Raw genomic sequence first — 8,087 nt, forward strand, 5'->3', positions numbered from 1 at the left:
GAGTTTAGAATTCCTTTGATAGGTGATTACCCGAGCGTTGCCGTTATAGCCTCCTTTTACGGTGCGACGGTTTATAACGTTAAAGTAACCAGTTCTCAAACAAGTAATCTCAAATCACTCAGGCGTTGAGGATTAGTGTCTAATAATTTTAATGAAATTTACTTATGACAGATTTTCATCTCTTACAGTAAAGTTTCATAGGTCTGTCCGATACTAGTCTTCTCAATGTCCACATAGTTCAAGAAACAGAACTACTAGTCATCTTGCATTCTAGTCGTCTAGCGTTTTCTATGCGTCCACCTTTATAGAAAACTCCGACCAGGGACCATTTTTCAACTTTTGACATTCAAGTTCACTTGATAGACATTTCTTAGTCACAGGACTGGTCCTGACAGTCTATCTTGAATATATCGTCAAATTGATGGGACTCATCATTTAATACTAAACCAAGATTAAATGGAATATGAAAATATATTTCATATATGATAAATGTTCAACCCCAATGTTTTACAACCATGGGCCTCTAACCCATCTTTAAAACAATTAATGGAATTCAAAGCTATGCTTGATTTCCAGTGCCACAATGTGAGTGTTGTTTCTCACTTGTTGCATAGGTTTAGTTATCATGCTTTGCCAATCTTAATATCCCTTTCATCGAATGTTCATCGAGATAGATGATAAGATCTTTTGAGTATGTTTATTTTGTGATCTAGTTTTTCTTACTACAATAGTGGTTCTACGCATTTTGCAATGAAAAACCATTAAGCCAACAGACATGTGATCCACCCAAGTTCAAAGAAGAACTCTTTAACGTAAACAACCCTGTTTTATTGCTTCTTAGGCAATAAGTACTTTTACTTCAACTGTATAGGTTGCTAGTGATGCTTTGTTTGGATTTACCTATCCAAGCAGTTCATAGATATGTGAAGACTTTCCATCTGTATCTCATAAGATAGAAATTAATATTTAATTTCTCACGCAACAACTCATGGTCTCTAATCCATGTTGCCATTTCAAAACACGATGCTCTTTAGCTCGTCCTTGCCAATGGTTAATTCCAACGGAATCTTGCTTGATCCTTTGCCAGTGTTTATGCGTGTAGCATCAATATTTAGCATATCTTTATTTCCTTGAATCAAGAACTATTCCTATGTACCTTTTCAAGTACCATAAGTTTTTCTTGATTTCAATCTACTTGATCTTTACTTAGACCAATAGAGATTGGTATATGTTCGTTATGCCTAAAGCCATACGATACATTTTTGGCGATCCTTATATTACATAATACATGATAAATTCTTTTGCAGAATAATTCCCAATTGAATTCTATTCATGTAACTTTAGCTATCCAATTTCAGTAGATACTGAATCCAGCTAAATTCTTTGACATATAATATAGGTGAAGAATCTCATTAGATTCTTTGATGTTTAACTTAGTAAATGCTTATACATAGTTCAAACATTCTTTACTTAGATTTATTCATATGGGTCGAATATCTCCAATGGAGTCTTTCGTGTTTGATTTAGTAAATACCGTTACTTAATCCAAAACAATAATATAAGATCTTTGTAAATAGATCTTAGTACCCAGTATGTACTAAGTTTCGCCTTGGTCCATCATTGATGAATAATTTCAAATCTAAGTCATTAGCATTTGAATGTTATTTCACAATAGAGAGATATGTGTGTGATACACATAGGACCAATTAAGTTTTTACGTACTCCCACTAAACTTCTTATATATGCATAAGAATCATGTACATTTTTTGAAACGAAAATACTTATTAGTTTCACTAAAATACAGTTCCAATTCCCAATTGCTTGCTTAAATCTGTACTTAGATTTCATAAGCTAGCTTTCCTTTTCAAGCATTTATTTGGATCCACAAATCCTATGACATACCATGTATATAGTTTATTCCAACATTTGATTGAGGAATACGTTTTGTCATCCAATTGCCATATGTACCAATATGCAATCATTGCTTGATTTATAGACTTGAGCATTACGATTATGCATGAGGTTTCAACACAATCCACGCCATGAATTTGCTTGTAACCTTTTAGAAACTAATCTAGCTTTGTGTGTGAAGACACAATTTCATGTTTGATGGTTTTTATCCTTAAAACAAACTTGCAACCAATAGGTGTGAAACTATTCTTGCAAATCAACAAAATGTCAATTTTGTAATCAGAACATTGATTCTGTTTTATGGCCTTTAACCATCTAAAACATTTGAGTCTATTATATGGCCTCTAACCATTTTAGGGAATCTATATTTCGTCATAGCTTTCTTACAAGTCACATACTCATTATTATCTTGATAATAGTTTGACTGCAAGTTGTAGATTTCTTCACTATCTAATAGAAGAATCTCACAGTTTCAGTGACCTGAACTCTATGTTTCTTCACTATCTAATAGAAGAATCTCATAGTTTCAGTGACTTGAACTCTATGTCTACTTAGGTATAGAACATCAAACAATAGAATATCAACAGGCACTTTGAGAGTCCTTTGAATATTCTGTTCTCCTTGAAGCACTTGTAAAGTCTTCTAAGAGATGTATATTCTTTAAAGACACTTCTAAAGTCCTTAAAGAATACGTGTTCGGATTTTCTAAAGAGCTTTGAAAAGCCTCCAGAATGTCCGTTTATGTTTGTTGTTCGCCTCGAAGACTTTCGAGGTCTATTTTCTCCCACTTGTCATTTTGGAAACGAATCTCCAAAAGGACACTATTTCGAGCAAACAAACATTATGTTCTCAAAATTCGTGGTAGAAACAATACCCTTGTGTCTCATTTGAATAAATCACAATTAAACATATATCTATACTTGGGCCTTAGTTTGTCGAATAACAAACACTAAGCTCCCACTAAGTTTAGGAACTCTTTAGATATATATTATGAAAAGATATTCTAAAATTACTTTTCAATAGCTTTGACGAATTTGGTTTAGTTTGGTGGTAGTCGAGCATTTTGTTTTAGAAATTATAGGAAAAGTCTTTATGATTTATCATTGATCGAATCAAGTACTAATTGACTTCGATCATTCCAACTTAGATATGCCATATCTTACGGAGCACAATCATTGATGATAATTTTTGTTCTTAAAGTAATCATCGCCATGATCTTACCTAGATCTTATTGATTCATTGCCAAGTGGATTTTATACTTCTGAATCTTTGAACTAGCCAAAGAGATTCAAACTTATATCTCATTGAGTAAATAAACCAATATTCACTCAAATCCAGGTGATATAATAAAGTCATAAAATATATCTTTAGCTTTGAACTCTATTGTCTAGGCGTTCTAACAATAGTTCATATCTTTTGTTACTTTCAACATGTAAGACTAGCTTGCCTTGAATGAACTAGAAATCAATCAACTTTCAAAGTCCATCAAAATAGATCCTTTGAATGTTAACTTGTTGATATGGTCTAAGCAACAATGCCAAAGATTAGTGAACTCAAGTCAAGGGGTTGATTTGAACCTAGTAAAGTTTTTATTGTTAAAGAGTTGTTTGTTTTAATCAAGCATATTGACTCAACCCGTAAATGACCGTTTCATTCAAATAAACAAATAAACATTGTTTTTGTTTTTCTTGAATGTGAGTCTTTCTGTGTTTGAAAACAGAAATTTAGGTATGTTGATTATTGAACAAAATAGCCATTAAGTTCCAGCCTTGAAAGGACTTAAAACAAACCAGATGACCCTACAACTAATGTAGCATTGTCATGCTTCATTTACCACTTGCAGGCCATTTGTGTAGCCTAGCTTCCATTGTTTGAGTTATTACCGAAGTAAGAACCTCAAGCGGTATATGATACCAAGGAAGTTTGATTGCTATGTCACTTCTCTTTAAACATAAACTTATAGGTAGAAACGGAGTCGTAAATTCCTTTCATTTGTTCCTTGTTTTCCTATTTCTTGTAACCTTTCCTATAGTCTTAAGAATTGACTTATCTAGTGTTGACTTTTATACTTTGTTAGACATGTCCAATGTTACTCCAACAAATTTCTTACCATTTTATTTATGTTGAATATTTTCTTTCAACTAGATGATCTTACCAGAAGCTTCTAAAGTTCTCTAAGCATCGATCTATTCGAATGTCTAGGGACTAGACTCATTCGAGAATTAAATGGAAAAAGATATTAGGTTGTTAACCATTGTTAAGCTGAGCGTTTTAAACTTAATGCTTTATGATCTCAAAACTACAGTGTATTTTGAATTCACAAGCACCGATCGGTTTGCCATTCGACTTTGATACTTGAAAACAACCATAAAAGTTGCTAAAAGAAACGTACATTTTAAATTGCTCACTTTCTCTTATTTCCGTGAATCGTTCTTGGATTCACTACCAATCGAGGAAATATATTGTTACCCCTTCTAAAAGGATTTACTGCAGTGCAAGATATTTAATTATAAATAATAATTAAAACATACATTGAAGCATGAAAAGTCTAAACATTTATCATGAGTAATAACTTGAAAATTAAAGCAATCATGCAATTTAAACAAGTCATTGGCATTTTATTCGAATTTATTGTTCCGGCAGGTGTGAATAAATGGGATCCAAGATCCTTAAGTCATTGAAGAATTAAGCACATTATGTGTTTAGACTCAATTCTAAAATATTTTAGGTAAGCAAATCCTTTGCTAATAGTCTAGAAACTACTCTTGGTTGATAGTTACGTCTAAGAACTTATTAGGTAAACCCATCCCATTTGTCACGACATAAAAGGACTCCTTACTTATATCGTTGAGTTTCACCAAAACTAACATGTACTCACAATTATTTGTGTACCTTACCCCTTTAGGATCAATAAGTAACACCTCGCTATGGTGGAAAACTATTACTAAGATTGATGTAAAGGTTATCCAAGTAAGTGTTATTTTGGCATGACACCTTTTAACTCAATTTTTAAAGTTTGGAACTTAAGGATCTTACTATGTTGGTTAGATTTTAAGTGAACTAAAATCCTTAATCATACAACATAATCAAGCCACAATCTCATGCATAATTAAGACATATTTAAAGCAATAAATAACTCATAGAATGCATAAGATATAAATGTCATCTAGTAAGGCCCGACTTCATCTTGAAGCTTCAACTTCAAACTCCGCCTTGAAAATGGATTGGAAACTCCGTCTTGAATTTCACCATGGGATGCGCCATTTTATTCAAATAGGATATGCTATAATTGAAACTAATTACAACTATTTGATGGTACGCATACCATATTTAAATTAAAAATTTTGGTGCATTAGACCAATTTTACATTCAAATTAATGGTACGCAAACCATATTTTCTATCCTATTTAGGCCATACTAGTCACTTCCCATAACCTGCAAAACAGTACATTTACAATATACCATTCACCCATTCATTTATCAATGAATGGCCCACATAGCAAGTTAGTAGAACATATTATGCGTCACATAAATATTTTCAGCAATTAATCAAGTTATGTGTTCCGGCAGGTGTGAATAAAATGATTCCAAGACCCTTAAATCATTGAAGAATTAAGCACATTATGTATTTAGACTCAATTCTAAAATATTTTAGGTAAGCAAATCCTTTGCTAATAGTCTAGAAACTACTCTTGTTTGATAGGTACGTCTAAGAACTTATTAGGTAAACCTATCTCATTTGCCACGACATAAAAGGACTCCTTACTTATATCGTTGAGTTTCACCAAAACTAACATGTACTCACAATTATTTGTGTACCTTACCCCTTTAGGATCAATAAGTAACACCTCGCTATGGCGGAAAACCATTACTAAGATTGATGTAAAGGTCTAGAAACTACTCTTGGTTGATAGGTACGTCTAAGAACTTATTAAGTAAACCTATCTCATTTGCCACGACATAAAAGGACTCCTTACTTATATCGTTGAGTTTCACCAAAACTAACATGTACTCACAATTATTTGTGTACCTTACCCCTTTAGGATCAATAAGTAACACCTCGCTATAGCGGAAAACCATTACTAAGATTGATGTAAAGGTTATCCAAGTAAGTGTTATTTTGGCATGGCACCTTTTAACTCAATTTTTAAAGTTTGGAACTTAAGGCTCTTACTATGTTGGTTAGATTTTAAGTGAACTAAAATCCCTAATCTTGCAACATAATCAAGCCATAATCTCATGCATAATTAAGACATATTTAAAGCAATAAATAACTTAAAGCATGCATAAGATATAAATGTGATCTAGTAAGGCCCGACTTCATCTTGAAGCTTCAACTTCAAACTCCGTCTTGAAAATGGATTGGAAACTCCGTCTTGAATTTCACCATGGGAGGCACCATTTTCTTCAAATAGGATAAGCTATAATTGAAACTAATTACAACTATTTGATGGTACGCAGACCATATTTAAAGCAATGAAAATTTGGTACTTTAGACCAATTTTACATTCAAATTAATGGTACGCAGACCATACTTACTATCCTATTTGGGCCATACTAGTCACTTTCATAACCTGCAAAACAGTACATTTAGAATATACCATTCACCCATTCATTTATCAATGAATGGCCCACATAGGTGGTTAGTAGAACATATTACGCATCACATAAATATTTGCGGCAATTAATCAAGGCTTCCAATAATCTACAAATTATTCAATCCTTATTGATTCTAATCGAGTTGTTTTAACCTTAAAGGAATGTAGACCTAATCAAGAGTTTATGACTAAAACGCTGCCACTAAAACCAAGAAATTTACATGCTTTACGAATTTTAAACATAACATTGTATGTAATCCAACCGGAAACTTACAAATTTAATTAAAATTTAAAGCTCATATAAACTTACAATATCATCGTTTCCGGAGTATTCATAATTTACCTTTTGACGATTTCAGCTCCCACTGGAACCGAGATCCGTCGATTCCGAATATCCATAAATGGAGTATTTAATTCACTTAAATACTTGATCCGTTCACGTACTATTTGTGTGACCCTACGGGTTCAGTCAAGAGTAAGTTGTGGATTAATATTTATTAATTCCACTTGAACTGAAGCGGCCTCTAGCTAGGCATACAGTTCACTTGATTTCACTGAATCATTAACTTGCATATTTAATTAATACTGAACCGCATTTATTAGACTTAGCATTGAATGCATACTTGGACCAAGGCCATTATTTCCTTCACATCCAACTCCTCTTTGGTAAATGGCCCCTCCCTTGGAGATTTGAAAACCTTTAAAAGAACAACGTACATGCAAACCAATAAATTAAATTAAGTTTCATATACGAAAACAGAAATTAAGTTTCATATACGAAAACAGAAATTATATTTGTCCCGAAAACAACTTTCTGAGTGTACAAAGATTCATTTCAAGTTCTTTTATGCACATCTAAGGCTCATTTGGCTCGATATAGATCATATTTGGCAAAAATTGGCATTTTTGATCCCAAATATCAACAAATGAACCTAAGAACACTTTCTAAATCTTTTTCATGATTCATATGATTAGTTATATATTTATAAGACTCACTTCAAGTTCGTTATGCACGCCTATGGGTCATTTGGGTCGACATAGGTCATTTATGGTCAAAAATGGCATTTTCGATCCCAACTACCAACAAACGAACCTATTTCCACATTCTAACCCTTTTTCATGATTCATATGACCAGTTCTATGTTTATGAAACTCATTTCAAGTTCGTTATGCACGCCTAAAGGTCATTTTGGTCGATATAGGTCATTTATGGCCAAAAATGGCATTTTCGATACCAACTCCAACAAAAGAACCTATTTCCATATTCTAAACGTTTTTTATGATTCATATTATTAGTTATATGTTTATAAGACTCATTTTAAGTTCGTTATGCACGCCTATGGGTCATTTGGGTCGATATAGGTCATTTATGGCCAAAAATGACATTTTCGATCCCAACTACCAACAAACGAACCTCTTTCCACATTCTAACCCTTTTTCATGATTCATATGATTAGTTACATATTTATAATACTCATTTCAAGTTCGTTATGCACGCCTAAGGGTCATTTGGGTCGATATAGGTCATTTTTGGCCAAAAATGGCATTTTCGATCCCAACTACCAACAAATGAACCTA

The sequence above is a fragment of the Spinacia oleracea genome, chromosome 6 (genome assembly GCF_020520425.1).
Source record: "Spinacia oleracea cultivar Varoflay chromosome 6, BTI_SOV_V1, whole genome shotgun sequence".
NCBI classification, from domain to species: Eukaryota; Viridiplantae; Streptophyta; class Magnoliopsida; order Caryophyllales; family Amaranthaceae; genus Spinacia; species Spinacia oleracea.